The sequence below is a fragment of the Ornithorhynchus anatinus genome, chromosome 10 (assembly GCF_004115215.2).
Source record: "Ornithorhynchus anatinus isolate Pmale09 chromosome 10, mOrnAna1.pri.v4, whole genome shotgun sequence".
Classification (NCBI taxonomy): domain Eukaryota; kingdom Metazoa; phylum Chordata; class Mammalia; order Monotremata; family Ornithorhynchidae; genus Ornithorhynchus; species Ornithorhynchus anatinus.
In genome coordinates, this window is record NC_041737.1 from 47,604,056 (window position 1) to 47,626,529 (window position 22,474).

General features: G+C 46.6%; 1 protein-coding gene and 2 non-coding genes across 12 annotated transcripts in view; all 3 read right to left on the reverse strand.

The window, feature by feature from the left end:
• Positions 1-22,474, reverse strand: part of TSGA13 (testis specific 13) — a 235,058-nt gene that overhangs the window by 23,058 nt on the left and 189,526 nt on the right. For all 10 annotated transcript variants that reach the window (XM_039913212.1, XM_039913211.1, XM_039913210.1 and 7 more), the window contains one exon: positions 11,330-11,426. The gene's annotated coding sequence lies outside the window, so the exon portion shown is untranslated. The remainder of the gene's footprint in view (positions 1-11,329; positions 11,427-22,474) is intronic.
• On the reverse strand, positions 3,099-3,216 carry MIR29A-1 (microRNA mir-29a-1). The gene has a single exon (NR_034627.1). It is a non-coding gene; the product is annotated as a microRNA mir-29a-1 (primary transcript).
• MIR29B-1 (microRNA mir-29b-1) lies at positions 3,490-3,610 on the reverse strand. The gene has a single exon (NR_034628.1). It is a non-coding gene; the product is annotated as a microRNA mir-29b-1 (primary transcript).

Here is a 22,474-nt window from a genome sequence, read left to right on the forward strand (position 1 = left end):
TATGAAAATATTCTATGCAAGATCATTGGTGAATTTAGATAGCTCCATTTCTGCATTTACCCTCCATTGGAGGGATGGGCATGGAAACCAGAATGGATGGGAATTGGTTTGCTTCTTTTTGTTGCCTGGAAACCATCATTCCATCCAGTAATGAGCAATCCAGTTAATTAGCACCTGGGTGAAGAGGCTCTGATAGTGGTCAGGAGATCCACTATCATTTCTCCATTAAGGCAAGTTCGTTAGTATTTTTCTGGTGAATGATTACATTTAAGATGGTACATGCCATGGACTTCCCTAGTCGCTCACCTCCCCGCTAAGCCTCCGGCTCTGAGGCTGTTTTCCCACTGTAGAATTGGGGCATGGATTCCCACCACCCACCTTTTCAGTTGTGAGAACCTGAGTGGCAGAATAAATACAGTTATTCTGAGGATTGTGAGGAACAGCTCAAGACTCTGGTAGGCCTTCAGCAGTGGAATTCCAGGTCCTCCCTTCCCTGTCCTCTTTTCTGGTGGACGAGTGCACACACCCACACACACGCCCACCCCTGTAGCCTGAGGCTATCTCCAACCCTGGCGTAGTGGGTGTGGTGAAGATAAGGGGAAGATGATGCACTGGCCGAGGAGGGGTGGACCCAGTGGACTGTGGGGAACTGCCCACTCTGCCTAGTGGCTAACGCCACCCACCCAGATTTACTGCTCTGCTGCGTAACCCTGGACAAATCATTTCACTTCTCTGTGCCTCAGTTACCTCATCTGTAAAATGGGGATTGAGACTGTGAGCCCCGTGTGGGACATGGACTGTGTCCAACCTGATTATCTTTTATTCACCTCGGCACTTAGAGAGTGCCTGGCACATGGTAGGAACTTTTACAAACACCATAAAAAAAACTCTCTGCCACAATTTCATTAACATCAAATGAGGTGAAGCCAACACATAAACAACCTCTCAAGGATTTACCATTCAGCTTTCTTACACTGGGGCTGTCCGCTCTTTCCCCTTCCTCTCACCCTTGTAGTTTTCCACCTAGTTCCAATAGTGAGAAACTCGGTGAGTCATTCTGGATTCCACATGCAAGAGGTTTTCTCCGAGCGAGCCCCACCGGTCTCACGTGTTCATCATTTCCAGAGTTGGTGATGATTTGTCTTGTGTGTGGTATTCAGGTGATTCATGTAGTAGCCTGCGTAGAGCAGTGGCCTTTTTTCGTTCCCGCTCCCATCGCAGCTCCCACCACCGCCGAGGTCTAGCGGGATCCCGCCTGCTCGCCTGCTTTTTGCGCTAGGTCACCAAACTCAACCCAGGAAGGGAAACACGGTGGACTGAAGACGACTCCTATCATCTCCTCTTCCCAGCATCATTCACACTCCTCCCAAGTATTTTTATTATATAGACATTTGAATCTCTAAATCTCTTTTGGAACTGCTGTGAAAGGAGGTGGTTAGAGATAATAACGGGTGAGGAAAGTTTTATGATACACTTAGCATTTTGTCCTTGCAAGGAGTTTTACTGCCAGTTTGCTTATTTCTTGCAACCGCCTAGGAAGGAAGATCAATTCCGGGGGCAATTATGGCAGATGGTCTAAGTGACTTGCTCAGAATCACTTAGCAGAGAAGGTTAAAGTTCCCTTGCTAAATCCCAGAGCAAAATAGACTGAAAACTGCCCTGAATCCTGGATGCCCAATAAGCATTTGTTACTGTTGCCAGGGAAAAGGGCAGGTTGAAGAAGCTTGGCCTATGGAAAGAGCACAACCCTGGGAGTCAGAGGACCTTGCTTCTAATGCCGGCTCCGCCAGTTGTCTGCTCTGTGACCTCGGGAGAGTCACTTAACTCCTCTGTGCCTCAGTTACGCCATCTGTAAAATGAGGATTAAGATTGTGAGCCCCACGTGGGACAGGGACTGTGTCCAACCTGGTTACCTCGTATCTACCCCAGCACTTAAGTATAGTGCCCGGCACGTAGTAAGCACTTAGACATCATTAAAAAAAAGAAACGGGTTGCTTTGAATGGTTACAAAACCAAGGAGGGATAAAATGAAAATGAGTGGGGAATCTAGAGAGAAATGAGGCTTTGTTTGATTGTGTGAGACACATTTATTGGTGGTGGGTTAGGGTGCAGGGTGGACTCTGCCAGTGGTGGGTCTTTCCTGAGGGATCCTCACATTGTAAAGTCTCTGAAGCCCAGTCAGTCCCTGGCGGGGAGAGTAGCGAGTTCATCTTTTGTCTGACACAGAGGCCATCTGAGGCAAAGGGGGCACCTTCAGCCTGCCATACGATGGGTCCCTAACCACACTCTTAACTGATAAAACTGGTGGGCCTGGGTGAGGCCTGCTCTCAACAGTCATGTCTTTCTACCTGATGTCCTTGTGCTGAGAAAGGGGCACTCCCAATGGTGGACTAATTGGAATAACAGCAACTGTGGTATTTATTAAGTGCTTACTTTGTGCTGAAAACTGTGCTAAACCATAGGAGAGATACAATTTAGATACGGTCCACCTTGGGGGGACAGTCCATCAGGGAGGGAGAACAGGTGCTTAATCTCTATTTTACAGATAAGGAAACTGAGGCACAGAGAAGACAAACGACTTGTACAAGGTCACACAACAGGCAAAGGGGGAGGGGGAGGAGATGGGATTAGAATCCAGGTCTCCTGACCTCTCCAGTCCTCTACTCTTTCCAATAAGCCACGTTGCTTCTCTTCATTTTGGGAATACCAGGCTGTTCATTGAGAGTCACGGCTCTACTTTCCATGGGGGAACCGCCCTCCCCATCCATTCCCCCTTCTCGGAGCAGATATTCACGAGTTCTCTTAGGTAACAGTCCAAAAATCAAAGCACCTTTCCTCTGAAACAGTTTCAAAACCAGACATTGTCTCAAATACACCAAGATATCACCAATCGTTTTTGATAACAAAACTCAGGATCATTTAACTGTAGAACAAACCCCATATCTGCTTCTACGGCAGCATGACATTACTAAAACTTCAACCAAACTACCAGCTGGGTTACCAGAACCCACACTTTTTTTTCAGGCTTCCTGTTATCTTAGCGCACTTCTTGTTTGTGTCATTAAAGGTGGTCCTTGCCTTTTCTCTGATTTTGCCTGTCACGTGGCGCTATTCCCCAATCATTATAACCGATTTCAAATGGTGCTAGAAAATGATATTGACTCTGAACACCAAAAGAAATCAGTCATCCTCTAGAGGGGTCACAGGAGCCTTTGAAGTCTGGGGGCAGAAGGGAACGAAAGGAAGTCTATTAACACACAGCAGAATGTTTTGGTTTCATTCAACACCACACAATGGATTTTGCATTAGGTCAAGACCAGAATGCTTTAAAGCCATGCTTGGCTGTAAAATTACCAAGGGAGATCCAAATCCGTAACAGCTTTAAGGAATGAGGGGGTCCATTGGACTGTGAAGGAATATTTCCTGCCAAAACATCCAGTCCCTCACAAATCCGGAGATCTCCTGAGGTTTGTTCCCTCTGTTTTTGGGAAGTGCAGCCGTTCTCCACCAAGAACACTGATTTCAAATGGTGCTAGACACTCAGTAGTTAAATCTAAACCACCATATGAAACCAGCTTCCTGAAGGAGCTTTAAAATCGTGGTCTACCTCCAGGATGCTTCCTGTTACAGTACGGTGAACTTGAGGTGACCTAGAAAAGAAAAAAAACCTGCCCATTTTCCTGTGGGTTATTTCCATTCGGTGTCAAAAGAGCCACTTAGAAAACACTTGAGGTTCCTCTTCCTTTGCGCCCCTAACCAGCACACATCTTTTTGGTCCCAGCTCCCCTGGATCAACCAGTGCTCCTTCACAGCTGCGGCCGGCCCGTGTCCCGCCAATGGCAAGTTTGGGTTTGGGTTGGCGGAGCCGAGAAGAGGGTAAACCACACCCCCGTGAATTCCCCTCTGGCGCTCTGATCGGCAACCAGCCGCCCGCCTCCCTGCACCATCTTTCCACAAAGCCGCCGGCCAATTAGTCGTGTGGATGCCTATCCCATCTGGGGATCGGCCAAAGGGAATTCTTTACTCATAAGAAGAGGAAGCGGGAGCGGCCAGGACCCATCCCAGCATCAATCGGACTACCTCCTTGAGCGGCAGTGGGCCCAGATTCCCAGTACCCGGAAGCGGGACTCGGACCCCAGCGAGGCCCCCGGGCCCCGAGGAACCTCCCATGCGGTGAGGGTCTCTGGACATGGGGGAGGAGGAGATGGAATCGCTGGAAGTGCTGCTAAATCTCAGGGCAGTGGGCAAAGGAGGCGGCTAGAGGTGGGATGAGATTAAAGCTGTCAGACTAAACGAGAGGCTAGCCCCGGCCGATTTCCTTATTTGATGAAAAAAGTCTCGGAATCTTCATCCTGTGTTTTCTAGCTCCAAGAAAGGAGAAGGGCAACTCATGTGCAAGCCAGTAGACTGGCTCTAGCAATTCCCACACTTTTTACTTTAAGGATTCCCTTAAAATGGAATCAAACCAATTAGCCACTGAAGCCAAGTTTCCTTTCCTTTCTGTCAGGAGTTAAAGCTTCTTATCTTGACAGAATCTCCAGGCCCTCAGCCTTCTCCTGCCCTCTTCCACAGTAACTGTTGCCCCTTTTACATCAGACTTTTCTACCCGCACTTCAGTCCCTCTTATCCTGGCAGAAGCAGCTTCTATTTCTTCTTCTCCTCCACCCTCCATCTTCCGAGCCCAGACACTCCAATAATCCAGAGGTACCGGGTCTACAGACTCAAAGCTTAGAGCACTTCTCTTGGCTCCCCTCTGCTCTTGGTTAAAAATGGAACTACAGTATTTCCTCACTTGTAGATGACAAAAGCCAATCTCACAAAGGGAGGGGGAACAGTATAGATAGTGTACTACAGATATGCAAACCTCTGCAAAAACATAGTGTACTTTAGAAATGCTTAGTAGCCAACCCAATGGTTCTTCTAACTCTTGGATAGATTCTGTCTCGTACTGTAATTGGAAACACCCAAGAGCCCTCAAATCAATATTCAGCACAGATCTGTAGAGAGCTATGTAACAGTAACAATTTCTAGTGGGTCTGCAGTGAAAAATACTGATTTTAAGAACTTTACTCTTTGCATAGTCCTGGCTATTTAGCTACTGGGTTAAGCAGGCTAGTATTTATACATAAAGGTGGTTTAGAGTGGTTTTTTTTAACCTAGTAGGCCATAAGAACAAATGAAACTAGGACTCCGTAATATAGTAATAATAATTATGGCATTTGTTCAGTGCTCACAATAAGTGTTGGGGTAGATACAAGATAATCAGGTCCTCTGTGGGGTTCGCAGTCTAAGGAGGAAGGAGAGTAGGTATTGAATCCCCAATCTGCAGATGACGGAACTGAGGCGCAGAGAAATGAAGTGACTTTCCAAGATCACATGGAGAACTAGCAGTAGATCGGGGATTAGAACCCAGGCCCCTGACTTCCAAGTCCAGGCTCCTCCCACTAGGACAAGCTCCTTCTCTAACAATAAAAAGATATTTAATGTCCCAACTGATTCTTGATGGGCACCTTCTGGAGCTGTTGGTCAGAGAGAATAGTTGGGGCAAACAAGAGCCTGTGTGGTACTTGACCCAGAGACAGAGGTGATTATTATGGTTTAAAAATGTTCAGGATTCAAGTTTGTTTATTTCACAACTGGTATGGGCCTCAGCGAGTTCTGAGGAATGACTCGGAAATGCATCACAAGTCCTTTCGCTAGTTGCCCCATGAAAATACTTTCCACATGAACGATAGGTCAGTTGCAGGGAGAATTCCTAAAGAGTGATTAGTCATTGATTTTGACCTTGTACCCTCTCGTACAGGATGTACAAGCCGAAGTGTATGCGTAGCTAAGGATGATGAGAGGTTAGAGGGCCCACCTATTAAATACCAAAAGGATAAGACAGTCTGTGACATACAGACAATGGATTGTACTTGTGTGGACACAATGCATTCTCCTGGAATGTAGCCTTTCAGTTCAATCTCTGCAATTTCTCTTGCCCTCTGCCCCAGCCATTTTATAGGTCTGGCAAATGAACTGCCTATTTGGTCCCAACTTCTAAAGTTTAGAGACCAGGGCCCAGGAGGTGGCCAAGGAATACTTCATCTCTATCTCAAACCCCTGTCCACCCAGGGGGCCGCTAGGATCGTCTGCTTTCCAGAGATCGTCGCTTCCCAGAAAAGCACTGACCACTTCTGTTTCTGTTACCCTCTGCCAGAGTATAGTGACTGAGGGGCTTGTGCAGGTTTGAGGGGAAATGAAAAATGAATGGGGAGAACTTCCTGAAGGAGAAGCGATATCAGGAGGGATTTCAAGATAGGGAGAATGGTGGTTCGCTGGATATGAAGGAGATGTGAGTTCCAGGAAGTGGGGGGAGGTGAGAGGAAGTGAAGGGAGATGAGAACAAGGATAGAGAGTATACTAGTTTGAGAGGAAAGTAGAGTGTGAGCTGGGGGGTAGGGGGAGAAGGGAGTGGATGAAAGAGAAAGAGAGAGAGAGAAAGAGAGAGCGCTAATTGAATGCCTTAAAGTCAACGATCAGAAATTTCTGCTTGGTGTGGAGAGGAATGGACAACCACTGGAAGTTTTTGAGGAATGGGGAGATGTGTTCAGAATACACAGAAATGTACAGGATACATAAAAAGAAGATTCAGGCAGCTGAGTGAAGTATGGACTGGAGAGGGAAGTGACTGGAGGCAGGGAGACCACTGGGGAGGCTGATGCAGTAAAATATCTGGGAAACTGGGACTGGACTAGCTTAGTGATCAATGGATGGAGAGGAAAGGGCAGATCCTGGAAATCTATCACAGCTCTATTGAGCTCTCTGGTAATAGTTTTTAAGAATGGGGCAGATTCATCCCAACAACTAATTCTCAGTAACAATGACTCAAAGTACCTTCAGATAGACAGCAGAGTCATAGCTGTCACTGTTTCTCACCGGTATCCCCCATACAGCCGTACTCTGTCAGTCAGAATTCACTGTTTGTCCTCAGGGAAAAACCGAGGGGGGGGGGCAAGCCCACTTGGAGTAGTTTGCTTCTCTGCCATCAGCTGACTCTGTCAGTCAGCTTTAGCGGGGTGATGCAGGAGTTGCCCATAGCTGCTGATTCTTGGCCCTACTCCTCCCCAAGGGCAGAGATCCCAAGGGATCTCTCTGCATCCTTCTCCTGCACTGATGCTTCAGATGTTTGGCGGTTTCAAACTAGAAGGCGGCGGGAAGGAAGTGTTAAAGAGGAGGTCTTCTGCTCCCCAAACCACCCCCTTCCTGACCAAGCCTTGGGCAGTGCCGGACCCAGGAACAATAGCCTCCCGGATTCAGGTCAGGTAGGAACAGAACCACATCAGAGGCAGGTCTTTCAGCTCTTTAGCCCCTCCCCACCTGCAAATGCCAGGCTGGGCAACACTGCTGAGCTGCTTGCAGTGACACAAGTTGTCCACAGTGTACTCGACACATGAAAATAGGTTGGAGAGCAAACTTCAGATATTGAATGCGCAAACAAGCTGGTATGGAGATATTTCCTTGAATTAGTGTCTGTATGTGAACTACACTGATGGCAACCAAGCATGCCTTACTGAGCTACGCTTGCACAGGGCTTTTCGTTTCACTGGTCCGTGGGCTGACATTCCCATCATTCGGGGGAAGGTGGGGGAAGAGGAGGATGGAAGTTGTGGGGAAACTGAGTCCCGGGACTGCTCAACGAAAAACAAAACTTTTAACAGAGGTCAGTTTTCAAAAAAAATAAAGTTGCATGACTTAATCGAGAGTATGCAGATATCAAAGATGGAAAAAAAAAGCCACAAGCAGTGGTGAAAAGGATAAAACAGATATATTAAAGGCTACCATTTCCTCTAGTTGATTTCTCTGCTCGGAGAGGAATAAGTAAAGCCAACGAAGCAAAAGTTCTCTGTTTTGCTGATTATTTGACAGAGACAATAACCGACACTGCATGGGACAGACCATAAATCTGATTTTCCCCCAGTCAATTGACCCAAAAGAGAAGACTATGGAAAGAACAGTTTGCCTTCTGCAAATACTGCTGGAAATTCACAGATGAGCTCTTCGACAAAAGAATAAGAGCCTAACCATTTCTCACCACTGTCCCATTTTTATATCCAACACTCACGTGACTGTTCCTTACATGCAGCCTAGCTGTCTAGTAGTTCTGTACTTTAACTTTGAGTTCCTTGGATTTCAGGCACGAGCTCAAGGTACAGGCAGTTCCTGAAGAAGAAGAGATTTCTAACTGTTCATGCAATCACTGCGGCACTCGAACAGAGAGTTCACGCTATTGACATTTCTCAAACTCGCACTTCATAGATGATGTCTTCTCAAGCATGAAAAGTGATTCCAAGGATCAGGGCGAAATTTACTGCCTTTTTACCAGAAAATGGCAAGGACTTCATTGGCCTCTTCCAGTCTATTGCTTGAACTGTAAGTTTTGGGGGTCCTCTTGGCTATGTTGTAACTCTCCGACTGGGGTGAGCAAGTTTTCCTTTTACACCTTAAAAACGTCTTCAAAGGCACTCGCGACCATTTTTTGGGGAAGGCAGAGGCCTTAAATATGCTTCAATGCATCTCACCAGAAGCGTCTCATCACCCATAACAGTAGCCTTCGGTGCATCAAATTCCAGGCCATCCAGAAGTGTGCCAGTCTGATGAAGTTGATCTTCCACATAGAAGATTGTTTTGTGGAGACCACCATGAGGGTCTGGGACACCCTCTACACAAGGTTCATAGGAGAATACTCAGGGCACCTGGGCAGGAGACAAAGGAAGAAACCGCTGAGGTCAGGAAGGTTGATCTTGTTTTTTCGTAGGAGTTTCCTTCTTTGATGTGAACCAATCGCTGGGCACCTTTTAACCCTTAGGAGGCCAGCATTTCTGGGACAGGAATAGGAGTGTAGCTGGGAGGGGTCTTTCTTCCAAGCAGGGAAATCACTGGGATGATGAGAGAGAAAACTCTCTTGGCATTGTCCATGAGGAACTCTGAATATGAACAAGCTCAGATTTTTCAGGATTAATGAATCCTGCTATTTAGGAGTGGAAGCCATTTTGGCCCCAAATTTGCCCTTCCCCGACAGTGGAGTGTAACCCAGAAGGTCAAAGAAGCAACTTGAAGAGAGAGCGAAAGAGGAGCTGGGATCAATCCTAACCTGGCTACCGACTGGCTGGGTGACCTTGGATACGACACACCGTCATACTTCAGGTTCCCCACTGAAATTTGAGGTTAATAACAGCCGGTCCACGCCCACCCCTCAGATGCTATAAGAAAGGAGAGAATGCATCCTTGATGTGCTCTCAACCCCCAGAGGCAGAAGCTATATTGTATTAATCTAATAATATGATCCTCATTATTAGAATTTCATAACGCTTAAGAATGGCTCTGGCCAGCTGAAGGAGCGACGTGTTGGAATGGGCTGTTAGAAGGGATTACGTCCAGCCCACCGTCTGCAGGGAGGCTCAGCCTAGACCGGAAATCCTTCAATCTCCTGGAGCCAATCTGACTCTCCATCCTGCAGTTGGAAGGCACAACCTAGTACCTCCGGTGTCACGGAAGAAAGTTCCTTCAGCTCTCTAATTTTCCACTTAGTGTGGATTAAACCTGCTTGTGGGCAGGGAATGTGTCTACCAACTCTGTTATATCATACTCTCCCAGAAGCTTAGTACAGTGTTCTGCACACAATAAATGCTCAATAAATACCACTGATAGATTGATTCAAGAGAACTGCTGTCCAGACAGTTGCAAGCTGCCCTACCACCCACCCACTCCACTCCCTTCCTCCCAGCCCGGCTCCTACAGTCACGTGGCTTGGGTTTCGTCAGGGAACACAGCCACGGATGTTGCTCTCAGGGCTAGAACTTCGGGCCAACTTCTCTGTTCCTGGGTTTGCAGCTGTGTTTGCTGATGGGGGTGCACCCTATACACAAATCCTGTATGGCTGCCATTAATTAATCATATTTATTGAGCACTTACTTTGTGCAGAGCACCGTACTAAGCGCTTGGGAGAGTCTAATATAACTGACACACTCTCCACCCTCGTTAATCAATCCATCGTATTCACTGAGTGGGTACTGTATGCAGAGCATGGTACTAACTGCTTAGTAGAGTATAATATAGAAATATAACAGAGGTGATAGATACAATATCTGCCCTCTCACCATGTGTCAAACACTGTTCTAAGCACTGGGGTAGATGCAAGTTAATCAGGTGTGACACAGTCTCTGTCCCACATGGGGCTCACAATCTAAGTAGGAGGAGGGAGAACAGGGACTGAATCCCCATTTTACAGTTGAAGAAACTCAGGCACAGAGAAGTTAAAAGAATTGCCCACACAGCAGGAAAGGGGCAGAGCTGGGATTAGAACCCAAATCCATGCTCTTTCCACTAAGTCACATTGCTCCCCATGAGCTCAAAGCGGGTGGGGGGTGGGGGAGGGCGAGGAAGAGAAGGTGTATACATTCTCCCTTTCCCCGCTACCTGAATCCATGAGGGTATTTCCACCTGGGTCTACTTTAGAACCCTCTTGCCTTTGTTGGGGAGGGCCAGCCTCATCATTATCACTAACAGCTTCATATAATTTTGTTCCGTTTGCTAAGCAACTCCAGCAAATGTGCCTTTTCTCATTTGCCCTGTTGTTCTGAGAACTCAGCCATCCTCCTTCGAGAGCCTTATACAAGAGGGGCCAGGGATGGGCTGCCTGCCATGATTTAAGTACAGTTCCAGGATATTGTTCCTGCTTTCCTGCATATGGAGGGCTCTCTTCTAAGTAACCATTTATCTGGAACACAAATGAATTCTAGGCTTTAAAAGAATCAAGCTCCCTGGTTTAAAATGATTAAGCCTCCCTGGATTTTCATATGCCTTCCCCATTTGAAAATTCCAAACTGCACAATATTCTAAGGTCTCTGAGACTCTCTCCCCCTCTTCCAGTGAAACGATCGTGGCCTGCTGTCTGTAGCCCATGTTCTAATCCCGGCTCTGCCGCTTGTCAGGTGTGTGACTTTGGGCAAGTCACTTAACTTCTCTGTGCCTCAGTTACCTCATCTGTAAAATGGGGATTAAGACTGTGAGCCCCACGTGGGACAACCTGATTACCTTGTATCCACCTGAGCGCTTAGAACAGTGCTTTGCACACAGTAAGTGCTTAACAAATACCATAATAATAATTATTAATATAAGGGCTACTGTGCCTGATTCCTCTGTTATGGGATTCCTGACACCTGGAAGCACTTAGAAATGTAGCTCGGGGGTTTTTCTGGCCATGTTCTCCTTCGGTTCTTCTCTAGGAAGGGCTTGGGAGCAAAAATCTTTGCGTCGTCCATGTTCTCATCAATTTGCAAGCACAAACCTCTCACTTTCGTGGGCGTGTGGTGGCTCACGGACTGAGTTTTCCATGCAAAATTCCTCTCCGAGGGCACAGTGAGATTTGGTTAAGAGACCGGCACCTGGAATTCAAACAAGGGAATTAATGCCAAACAAATCTAGGCTGTTGAGACTTGGTAGCTTGCCCTTGAAACAGCAGAGCAAAATTCACCTGCTTCCTCCTTAAGCAACGGTGCTCCTTTTCTAAGGGCTACCTCCAAACAGATATTTTTTAAAATAGAAAAACACCCCCCAAATTGAGCGTCAAGCAACAAGTCTCCCTCCTGCTTAACGAATAGGCTGGAAAAGTTCCTGTACTGTTAGCGACATATGCCTCCTTATGCTAGGGTTCTCTCCGGAGTGGAGGGAGAGAAGGCGAGGTGTGGCCGTTGCTAGGGGAACTGGCTGTTGAAATGATGCTGTGCATTTCGCAGATCACCGAGGTTTGTCCTGCAAGATGTCTTGTGAAAGAAAACGTACAAAACTATCAATCTGGCCCCGGGAGGAGAGCACAGAGGCAATGTGAAGAGGAGGGGTGGGGGGGCTTTTAGCCCCTCAAATTGATTCTGCAACATCCTGAAATAGCAGGAGACACTCCAGAAGGGCAGGCTAGGGTTAGCTCAGAGACACCATTTCCTTTCCTTTCATCCGTCAGACGGAGGGCAATTTTAACAGAATTCAAACCGTGCTCTGCTGTCTCTTTTCAGACCTTCCTTCCAAATGGCTCCCTGAATGGAAAGAATTGGAAAGCTGGGAGATGGAGGCAGATGCTACAGTAAAAACTCACTGCTGAAGGCCATCATTTCTGAAACCTATCCAAGTAAGGCATGTCATTCAGCATTTCAGTTCTCTAGCACTATGACCTGTTATTCAGGCTAGGACACATCTTTGTAACAGCACCAAAGGCGCTTCAAAGGCACAAGGAAAGTTGGTATTTCGCTAAGTAAACAGGTTGGCTGGCTCCGTGACTCAGCATTCTGTTCCAGAAAAGTCTGCCTCCAGCAAACTATACCACCCACTGAAATCTCTGGGGGAAGGACTGCAGCTCAGAAGGAATCGAACAGGATCGACCAGCATTTATTTACACGAGGCTACAGGGGGCAGCGAAAAACGCGCTGAGTTTCCTGCAGCTTCCCCTGCTAGGAAAAATGTCAGGATGCCTAAGTAACTTCTGCTAAATACTACTCTAACACCCTGCGAAGACTTAGCATGTTACCCTAACAAGTTTTAAAGTGCTTCGCATACATTATCCCGTGGAGATTCATAACACCTACAGGAGCTAGGCACAGAGAGGGGCCCAATAAGAGAGAAGCGGCATGCCCTGGTGCACAGAGCACGGGCCAGGGAGTCGAAAGGACCGGGGCTGTAATCCTGGCTCCGCCATTTGTCTGCTGTGTTTGACTTGGGTGAGTCACTTCACTTCTCTCTGTCTTACTTACCTCCTCTGTAAAACGGGGATTAAGACCGAGTCCCAAGCAGGACAGGGACTTGTCCGTCTTGACAAACTCGTATCTCCCCCAGTGATTAGTACAGTGCCACTCACGTGGTAAGCACTTAAATCCATAAAAAAAGAAACAAAATACATTCCTAAGGTCCCAGAGCAAGTCTAGGAAAAGAATTCAGGTCTTCAGACTTTCAGGACTCATATGACCACACAGTCCTTTAAAGCAGCATGGCGTAGTGGATAGAGCACAGGCCTGGGAGCCAGAAGGACCTGAGTTCTAACGTCGGCTCTGCCACTTGTCTGCTGTGTGACCTTGGACAAGTCATTTATCTTCTTTGTGCCTCAGTTACCTCATCTATAAGATGTGAACCCCATGAGGGCCAGGGACACTGTCCGACCTGACAACCTTGTATCCACCCCTAGTGTTTAGAAAGAGTGCCTGGCACATAGTAAGCACTTTGCAAATACCATAGAAAAAGGGGGAAAAAAAGCAATGCCAAAGAACACATAAGCCTAGGACTCTTTCTTTTCTCCTCATTCTTCTAAGCGTCATCCCTTCCCTGGTTCTCAGTGAGCATTAATGGGTGAAAAAGAAGCAAAGATCCCTCCTCCCCCCAGATCCCACCATTTGGCCATCTCCCTTCCACTGTAGCACAGGGAAACAGCCTCCCCACTCTTAGGCTCCCTTTCACCTCAAATTCCAAACGGGAGCCTTCCAACTGGTGATCCGGGGACAGCCAGTCCTGGCCTACTGCTCGACGTTTAAAACCCGGCTCCCTGATGGAGACAGGGCCAGCTTCCCGTAGCCAAATGAGAGAGGCCGTCTCCTCAGCCCGTACGGTCAGACGGCAGTGGGCGGTCCGGGCGCTCTGCAAGGATTTTCTATTCTGAACTTTTGAATCCCGGCAATTTGGAGCCCCGCTAACTTTACGACTAGAATCGTTAGCAGATCACACTGCCCATTTGTTTTCGTGACTATTATGTTCTCGGGAGGCCTGAGCGGCCTCCCACAAAGTACACATCGCAGTACACTTTGTGCCCGTGTCACAGCCGTGGTGTCATGTGTCGGAGTGGCCATTGAGACTGAGGGTGGCCTGTTTTTTCTCTCACTTCCGAGCAGCTGATTGACTAGAGCCGGCCCTGCTTATACAGAGACGACTTCACCCAGAAAGTTGCTGGGGAGTTTTGGGAACCCCAAAAGTTACGAGAAGAGTAGGTTAGGGCTTAGTCCTGGGGAAGGGCTCCCTGTACACCTGTGACAAAAATCAATCCATTGTATCGACTGAGCACTTTGTGTGCAGAACACTGTACTAAGCGCTTAAATTGAAGGTTGAATGAGCTTCTGGAATCAGCTCCCCAGAAATTCTTTGAGAACAGACACCCCTTCGCTTGGAGAACTCCTACAGAGCCCTCCCAATTCTGCAAGCTTCTCTCTGAGACAGCCTCAGCCCCTCTGAAGATGGATGAGGATTACTTCACCTATTCTTGAATGGGGTCACACATGAAATGCAAGAAAGATTTAAATAAGCCTCTTGTTTGAAAGTTTCTGGGCAAAGAAGGAATACTCTATTTGACTGAGTCTGCACTGGGAATTTAACAAGGCTGCATGAGCTCAGCGAAGATGTTATTTGGCTGGGGCATTAAAATAATGAAAGCAAACTGGGGCTTTTGTTTGCTTGGAAGGTCATCAAAACCTTTAGTCTTCATCCGTTCACCCAACACAACACTGCCATTAGGGGTCTCGCTTCAGCATTAACTCAGAAGAAGAAAAAAGCCCCACTAGCAAGAACTATCGAACGCCAATAAAAGTGCAAAAAATGACAGAAAATCATGCGAATTATCTCTACTAAATCCTGCCGTTTAACATGAGCTACTTACTACTCCATTTTTCTAGCTTGCTTGCATAGTTTTCCTTTAGCCAAGAAAACTTTTACACATGGTTTAAATTTAAAATTCAGGTTGTCATTAAAAAAACCCTGAAACAAATAGCGACCCAAAATAGCAAGAAAAATACCAAAGAACAATAAGATGACTTTGGCTCACAAAAAGTTTTGCAATTTCCTAAAAAATAAAATTGACATATCAGTTCCATGGAGGTCACTCTTGCTCTCTCTATTCTGGGAGAGGTGACCCCACTGGCTTTGATGGCCCTGGGGAAATTGGAGAGGGTGGGATGGGTGGTCAAATAATAATCATAGCATCTGTTGAGTGCTTTCAATGTGCCAGGAACTATTCTAAGTGCTGGGGTAGATACAAGACAATCGGGTTGGACACAGTCTCTGTCCCACATAGAGCTCACAATCTTAATCCTCATTTTAAAGATGAGGAAACTGAGAAACAGAGAAGTCAAGTGGGTTGTCCAAGGTCACACAGCAGACAAATGGCAGAGCCGGGATTAGAACCCATGACCTTCTGACTCCCAGGCCTGTGTTCTATCCACTAGGCCATGCGTACCCTGGAGAAACACTCTAGGTCCAGGTGAACTCTGGGTAGAATTGGGTGGAATCAGGTGGACTTCTGCAAAATGACACTCTTTACGATGTCTTGACATTATCTGAGTTCTGGCATGATGCAGTGATAACACGTGACTTGAGGGTCTGGGTTTTTTTGGGGTGTGTGTGTGTGTGTGTGTGTGTGTGTGTGTGTGTGTGAGAGAGAGAGAGAGAGAGAGAGAGAGAGAGCGTGAGAGAGAAAGAGAGAGAGACAGAGATCACCACTCACCCAATTTCCAACCATTAGTGGGCTTTCCACAGCATCCCGAAAACTCTAACTCCTATCCGGGTCTTTCTCAGTAGGACTGTTTTGAGGGGAGCAATTCCATGTGGGGGTGCTGGGAAGCAGAATGGAATTGGGTTTCCAAAGCAGGCTCCTCAGATGAGTGTTTTTAGGTATTGGGTACGCACAGAGCAAGGCTGATTCACAATAAGTGATGGGCTTGGTGGTCCACCACTCAGCCGTTTCAGGAAATGACTCTTTTTTCCTGCAGGATTTTGATGCCAACCAAATTCTCCAGACACATGGCGACAGGATGGGTGACTAATGGCTCTCATTAAGCCCCCTTCCAGTCACCTGACTATCTTTTCCCTCTCTTCCTTTTGTTCCTCAAGCCCTGCAGGGAGTGTCAAAGCATCCAAAGCATCTCAACAATATAACATTTACACAGGATCCAGAAGGGTACAATATGTTCTCAGCACATTGCTCAATTCACCAGCCTTCTTTCTGAATTACTTATTTATTTTTTGGCTGAAGGGAGAATTAGGAGTTTGTTGTTTTTTTTATTAAGAGTGAAAATTACATAAGGTAACGGGCAGGCAAAAAAGTGATAAATTATGGATTTGTTTGGCATGTGGAAATAGGAGTTATTACCCTGGCTCCTGTCTGGTCCCCAAACGACCCACATTGTTGAAAAAGGAGACTGGGATCCCTTCACTGTAAAAAGAACCAGGTTCCCATTTATAGATATACACTCTCCAAAACCATTAGTCTGAAGACACGTTCTCTTTCCAGCTAGGGATTTATATCTCAGGGAAAATTTCAAAGCACAGCAAAGAGGAAAAGAGCCACCACCTCATCCTAAAACATTCTCAGGTTCTAGTATTAAGGAAGGTCCCTAGAGCAAATTAGTTTCTTTAGTTTTAGGAATTCTCACCCTTCTTTCCCTCTCCCCACCAACCAGGGGCCCAGTAGCAGATTTGAATTAAGAAAGAAAGAAGATGCGAGAATTTAAGGCCATAGGTCAAGGCTTGGCTCAAGTTGGCAGGGCAATTAAGAGTGAATTCTTTCACCTGAATAAGATGTGGGTGGAAATACCAGGTGAATACTTTGGATTGTCCCCTTTATGTTGTAGGTACTTAGTTGAGTCCCTCCCCCACAGGCCATTAAGCAACAGAAAGAGAAAAGAGTGAAATTTCAAACTCTAGGTAACAATTCCCAGTCTCTTTGGCAAACAAGCAATAAAGTCCCCTAGGGTGACCCAGAACCCATCAGATTCCTCAGGCTCTACCTTCCTATGTCATTCGGAAAAATGATCAGTTGTGTCGGTTTTAGCCAGAGACAGCGATGACTGTGAAAATCTCAATAGGCTCACGAGGAGCAAAACAACACGAACAGCTCAAAGCACAAAAGTCCACAGCATCAACAGCTACACTGATATGATGTGGTTTCCCTTATTTGTGTAGCTCCCAATGGTCACATCAGAGTTAACTCTCCCCAGCAGTCACAGCTAATGCAGTCACATTCAAGCTACTGAATAATTACAGGCCTACTTTTCAATAGTGTCATTGTGTCGGGACTAGGCTGGTAGCATCATGTCCGGGTTATTATCCAATTCTGAACACCCAGCATGATTCTTTCTTGAGACAACTCATCGACAAAACTAGTTTACCCTTCACTCATCACTCTTGGAAGAAAATACTTCTTTTCTCTCAATGAGAAACACCATCAATTTATTTTTACCATTTCGACACTGAGGTCATTTCTCATTCTATCGGTGCTGTTTAGAAGCCAGACTTTTTTTTTTTAAGCAGCCTTTCAAAAGAAACACTGGATATTTTTACTTCCATTAGGACCCAATACAATAGTGATTTAGCGTGGCTTGGTGGAAAGAGCCCGAGCTTGGGAGTCAGAGGTCATGGGTTCTAATTCTGGCTCCGCCGCTTGTCAGCTGTGTGACCTTGGGCAAGTCACTTAACTGCTCTGTGCCTCAGTTACCTCATCTGTAAAATGGGGATGAAAACTGAGAGTCCCACATGGGACAACTTGATTACCTTGTATCTACTCCAGTTCTGAGAACAGTGCTTGGCACATAGTAAGCACTTAACAAATACCAACATTATTATTATTTGTTTTTTTTTTTTTAAAACAAAACACAAAAAACCTAGGTGTACATCCCAGTTAATAGAAAATCAGCAAAATTGAACAGCCTAGACCTTTTTCCCCTGTGGTTACTGTATCGCTGGCTCAAAAATCAACCCCTTGTCCCACTCTTCCTGGCTGCTGTTCCCTTTCTGTTCCTCAAAATAAGGGTGAGCAGACTCCTGAAATGCCATTTTACTATCCATTTACTTCTCATTTTTGAGGTACTACTATAAAGAGACGTCATTAGGAGGTTTTGATTCTTGTTTTTTCCAATAACAGGACCAGGGCTATAATTACAGAAAAATCTTTCCTCTTGCTTTGTTGAGGAACCTACCACGACTGCCAAAAACTGTATTTAAAATCACCTTTCCTTGAATCTTCCAATAGAGCTTATCTCCTACTTCCTGCCAACTTAAGACTGTGAGCTCCATAGCTTGACAGAGAAACTACAAGGTCTAGTGGAAAGAACTCGGGCCTTGGAGTCAGAGGAACTGGGTTCTAATTCCAGCTCTGACCCTTGTCTGCTGTGTGACGTTGGGCAAGTTGCTTAACTTCTCTGTGCCTCAGTTTCCACATCTGTAAAATGGGAACTAAACCCTACTGTCTCTTCCTTAGATTGTGAGCCTCTTGGGGGACAGGGACTGTACCCAACCTGATTACCTTGTATCTGTGGCTGAGTCAGAGCTAGTGACAGGAAAATCACAGGGTTCACATCAAAAGCTCCCGTGGCTGCGACTCAGGAAAGGAGGACCACGTGACAGTTATAAAAGCACTGGGGTATTGGCCATCTTGAGGACAAAAAGGGGTGGGGGGCATTCTGGATGGACAGAGGGGAACCAAGAACAGCTGAGAACTGGGTGAGTAAGAGGGAGAAGAGACAAGACTTTCACTTTCATAAGGGAAATGTGAGATCTGTGGAAGTGATCACTGATGGCTTGAAAAGCAGTGTGGCCTAGAGCCCGGGCCTGGGAGTCAGAAGGACCTGGATTCTAAACCAAGCTCTGCCTCTTGTGGGCTGTGTGACCTTGGGCAAGTCACTTCACTTCTCTGTATCTTGGTTACCTCGCCTGTAAAATAGGGATTAAAACTGTGAGCCCCATGTGGGACATGGACTGTGTCCAACTGCTTACCTTGAATCTACCCCATCTCTTAGAACGGTGCCTGACACATAATAAGCAATTAACAAACACCATTAAAGAGTGATCACTGATGGAGTCTACCAGCAGTTTAAGATTGCTTTCTTTTCCTCCTCACTACTCATCTGAGTGGTTCCTTTACAGTGGACTTAATAAAGGAGGTTTAAGTGAACTACTCCAAATCATTCCGCGAGTGGCCCTCCTGGCTTTCTAGCCAAGTGGCATGTCTGGATTATGGCAGAGAAAAGTGTCTCCTTCTGCTAAGATGGATTTCCTGAACCTCATGACCATGCAACAATGCAGGAGGAGGAGGAGAGGAGGAATAATAATGTCGGTATTTGTTAAGTGCTTACTATGTGCAGAGCACTGTTCTAAGCGCTGGGGTAGATACAGGGTAATCAGGTTGTCCCACGTGAGGTTCACAGTTAATCCCCATTTTACAGATGAGGTAACTGTGGCACAGAGAAGTGAAGTGACTTGCCCACAGTCACACAGCTGCCAAGTGGCAGAGCCGGAATTTGAACCCATGACCTCCGGCTCCCAAGCCCGGGCTCCTTCCACTGAGCCACGCTGCTTCTCTGCTGCCCCAGCATGGGGCAGCTCCTACTTTCTCTTCCCTGCCGTTCTCGGTGGGCAAAATGAACCGGAGAGTGCCAGAGACACTTAAAATAATCTCGAATTCACAAGTGAAGATTGTTCTGCCCTCACTCACTTTGACGACAACCCCACCGTCTGAGGACATACTTCTCCCACGACGTGTAGGTTCTCGATAACTTCCCTTTTCGTGGTCACCCCCTGCTTGTGAGGTAGTAGGGCATGAACAAAAGTTGGTGTCCTTTTCCTTTCTGTCAAAAGAACCATAGAGTTGGTGTCTTCCTCTATCTACATCGGCATCTTTGGTTAAGCCTGGGGGACATCTTCCCTGCCCTGGAGGAGGATTCACAGGCACGGGAAAGTTAAATTATCAATCTGAGAAGGCTGAGGAGTCAGAAACCTCGAAAACGCCTCTCCAGTCCCATATTCTGACACTTAGACCACACTCCTTCCGGTTAAGACTTTAACAGGGTCGGTGCTCTCAATCAGTCAATCAATTAATGGTACTTATCCAGGGCCAACTGTGTGCAGAGCACTGTACTAAGCACCTGCTCACCACTAGGTGACAGCACCGCATAGCAAGTCCACAACAGGCCTCCCCTTTCCCAATTTAGGGGGCAGATTCAGAAAGAGTGACCAGCGGTCTCTTCTGTCCTCATCCCCAGGACTGCCCTTCCCTCTGCGGGGGCACACGAAAGGACCACCTTCTGCCAGGCCCTGTGGAATAGCACACTTTGATGATGATTAATTCGAATCCGGAGAGCACTCGTATGGTGCTTTACATTAATTTTGGAGGGGGTGTTGTCAGGGTGGAGAAAGAAAGACACCTCTCCGCATGAGGTGGTCTAAGAAATTTCTGCATTTAGTTTCCTCGGACAGGAGACAAAATTCCATTTTTGAAACTTCAAAGCCAGGACTACTAATATGTGTAGTAGTCCCACTCTCTCTGGTTTCCTTCCCCTTGGCTCGTCATCTCTTCCTAGACCTTCGACTCATTCAGCTCCACATCCCGCACCCCCGCTGCCTGTTCCTCACTATCTGGGCTTACGGGTTTCTTCTATACTAGATTTTTCCTCCCCTTCTCTCTGAGGAAGGAATGAAGACCAAAGGATCTATGCATCTTCCTCACTGTTACTATTTATATCCCTCTGGACTTTATTAAGTGCTTCCTATGTGCCAAACTCTGGGATAGGCACTAGGGTAAAAAGCTACAAGATCATCAGATTGGGTGGGCACAGTCCCCGTTCCACAGAGGGCTCCCAAAGCTGCTGTCGGCAACAAGTGAGCAGTTTTCTGGAGACCAGGGGGTCACGCAGGTTGGATTATCTAAGATCTCACTTTCTAACGACCAGCTTTCAGGGGCCGCTGGGGATACTCGTAGAGTAGCTGAGGGCTTCCCCTAGCTCCCCATTCTGTTTTCTCTCATACTTTTCAACACCTATCAAACCCCTGAATGGCAGAAGGCAGTCAAGACCTCTGAGAGAGAAGGCTGCATTTTTCAAGTAGGGAACCTGGTACTGAGGAATGGTGGAGATTGTCTGTATGCTACATACCCACAGTCCCTGAACAAATGGGGGGAAAAACTCTCCACTGACTCATCCTGAGGGATGAGTGCTTGTGTGCTTCCAAGAACCTACTGAAATACCTGGGAGTCATCCAATTTAGGCCAGAGGTCAGAACTAAGACGAGGAGGGCAGAGGTTTTTTTTAATGATATTTATTGAGTCCTTACCTTGTGCCAGGCACTGTACTAAGCACTGAGGTAGATACAAGCTAAACAGGTTGGACACGGTCCACGTCCCACATGGGCTCAGAGTCTTATTCCCCAATTTACAGATGATGGAACTGTGGCTCAAAGAAGTTAAGTGACTTTCCCAAGGTCACACAGCAGACCAGTGGCAGATCTGGGTTTAGAACCCAGATCCTTTTGACTCCCAGGCCTATGTTCTATCCACTAGGCCATACTGCTTCACCAACTTCAGAGTTGGTGAGAGTACTGCTGAGCTCTTTGTTCCAAGGTTGAAATGTTGGGTCGCAGAGTCACAAGTTCAGCCCTTGAATGATCTCTCTGAATATCTGACCATTTCTACAGTGAATTGAATCTCCCTACACAAGTTTAATAAGCCCTGAATTTGATCTACTGCCTTAAACCCACTGGAAAGCATGCCGTGGGCTCATCCTGATATCACATGGCTTAAGTTTTACCATCTCTTTTATAGATGGGGAGAATGAGAAAACACGAGAAGAAAATTATTTGCTCTGAATTTTTCAGTGAGTCAAGGATATAGAGTCCAAGTCTCATGACAATCATCCTAGTACTTTATTCTCAAGGGCCAGTGACATCTGTTTCATTATCCAGAGACTGGTATGACAAGGCAACTCGATTGACTTGCCAGCCTCTGGCCCAGGTGGAGCTGGCTCTTTGGGCAACTGCTGAGGTGCTTCCCTCATTCCTTCTGGAATGTAGCAACTGATCGAGTGTCCACCTCGGCCACTGTTGCTCTCCTAGGGCCATGGAGACTCTGGGGGAGGATGTGAAAGGGGTCAGGATAACAGTGTGGAGCTGAGGAGTAATAGCTCGATTTCAGAAACAGGAGTGATGCCCAAAGCTGCTTCTGGGGGCCTAATTTTCAATCTCAAGTCCTCTCCTCCCCCCACCCCACCGATTCTCCCAGGGCTCTTTCTGTATCAGCAGAGCAACCATAAAAACTGCTCTAATCACAGTTTAGACGTAGAAAGGGAACAAAATTCCCAATCCCACTTGGAAGCCTAGGGAAAGAAAGCAATCAGGAATCATGTGAACCTCCTTCTTCAGAGTCCAGGTTTACCTAAATTTTTTTCAAAAGGCTGTCCAATGAACAAATGGGGCTTCTTTTTATGGGTGATATAACCATCTAAGGGAATGGATTATCAACAAGAAATTTGCAAAAGCCAAAAATGCTCTCAGAAAAGAACCAACAAGTTTCCATTAGCCTTCTGCCCAACTTTCATGAAAAACCTTTGCAGAAATTCCCTCAAAACCACATGTGACCAGAAAGCACTCTCTGGCTAATGAAAGATTGGCCTTTAAAGAGAGAGGAGATTGTGGGGAAGAAGCACTC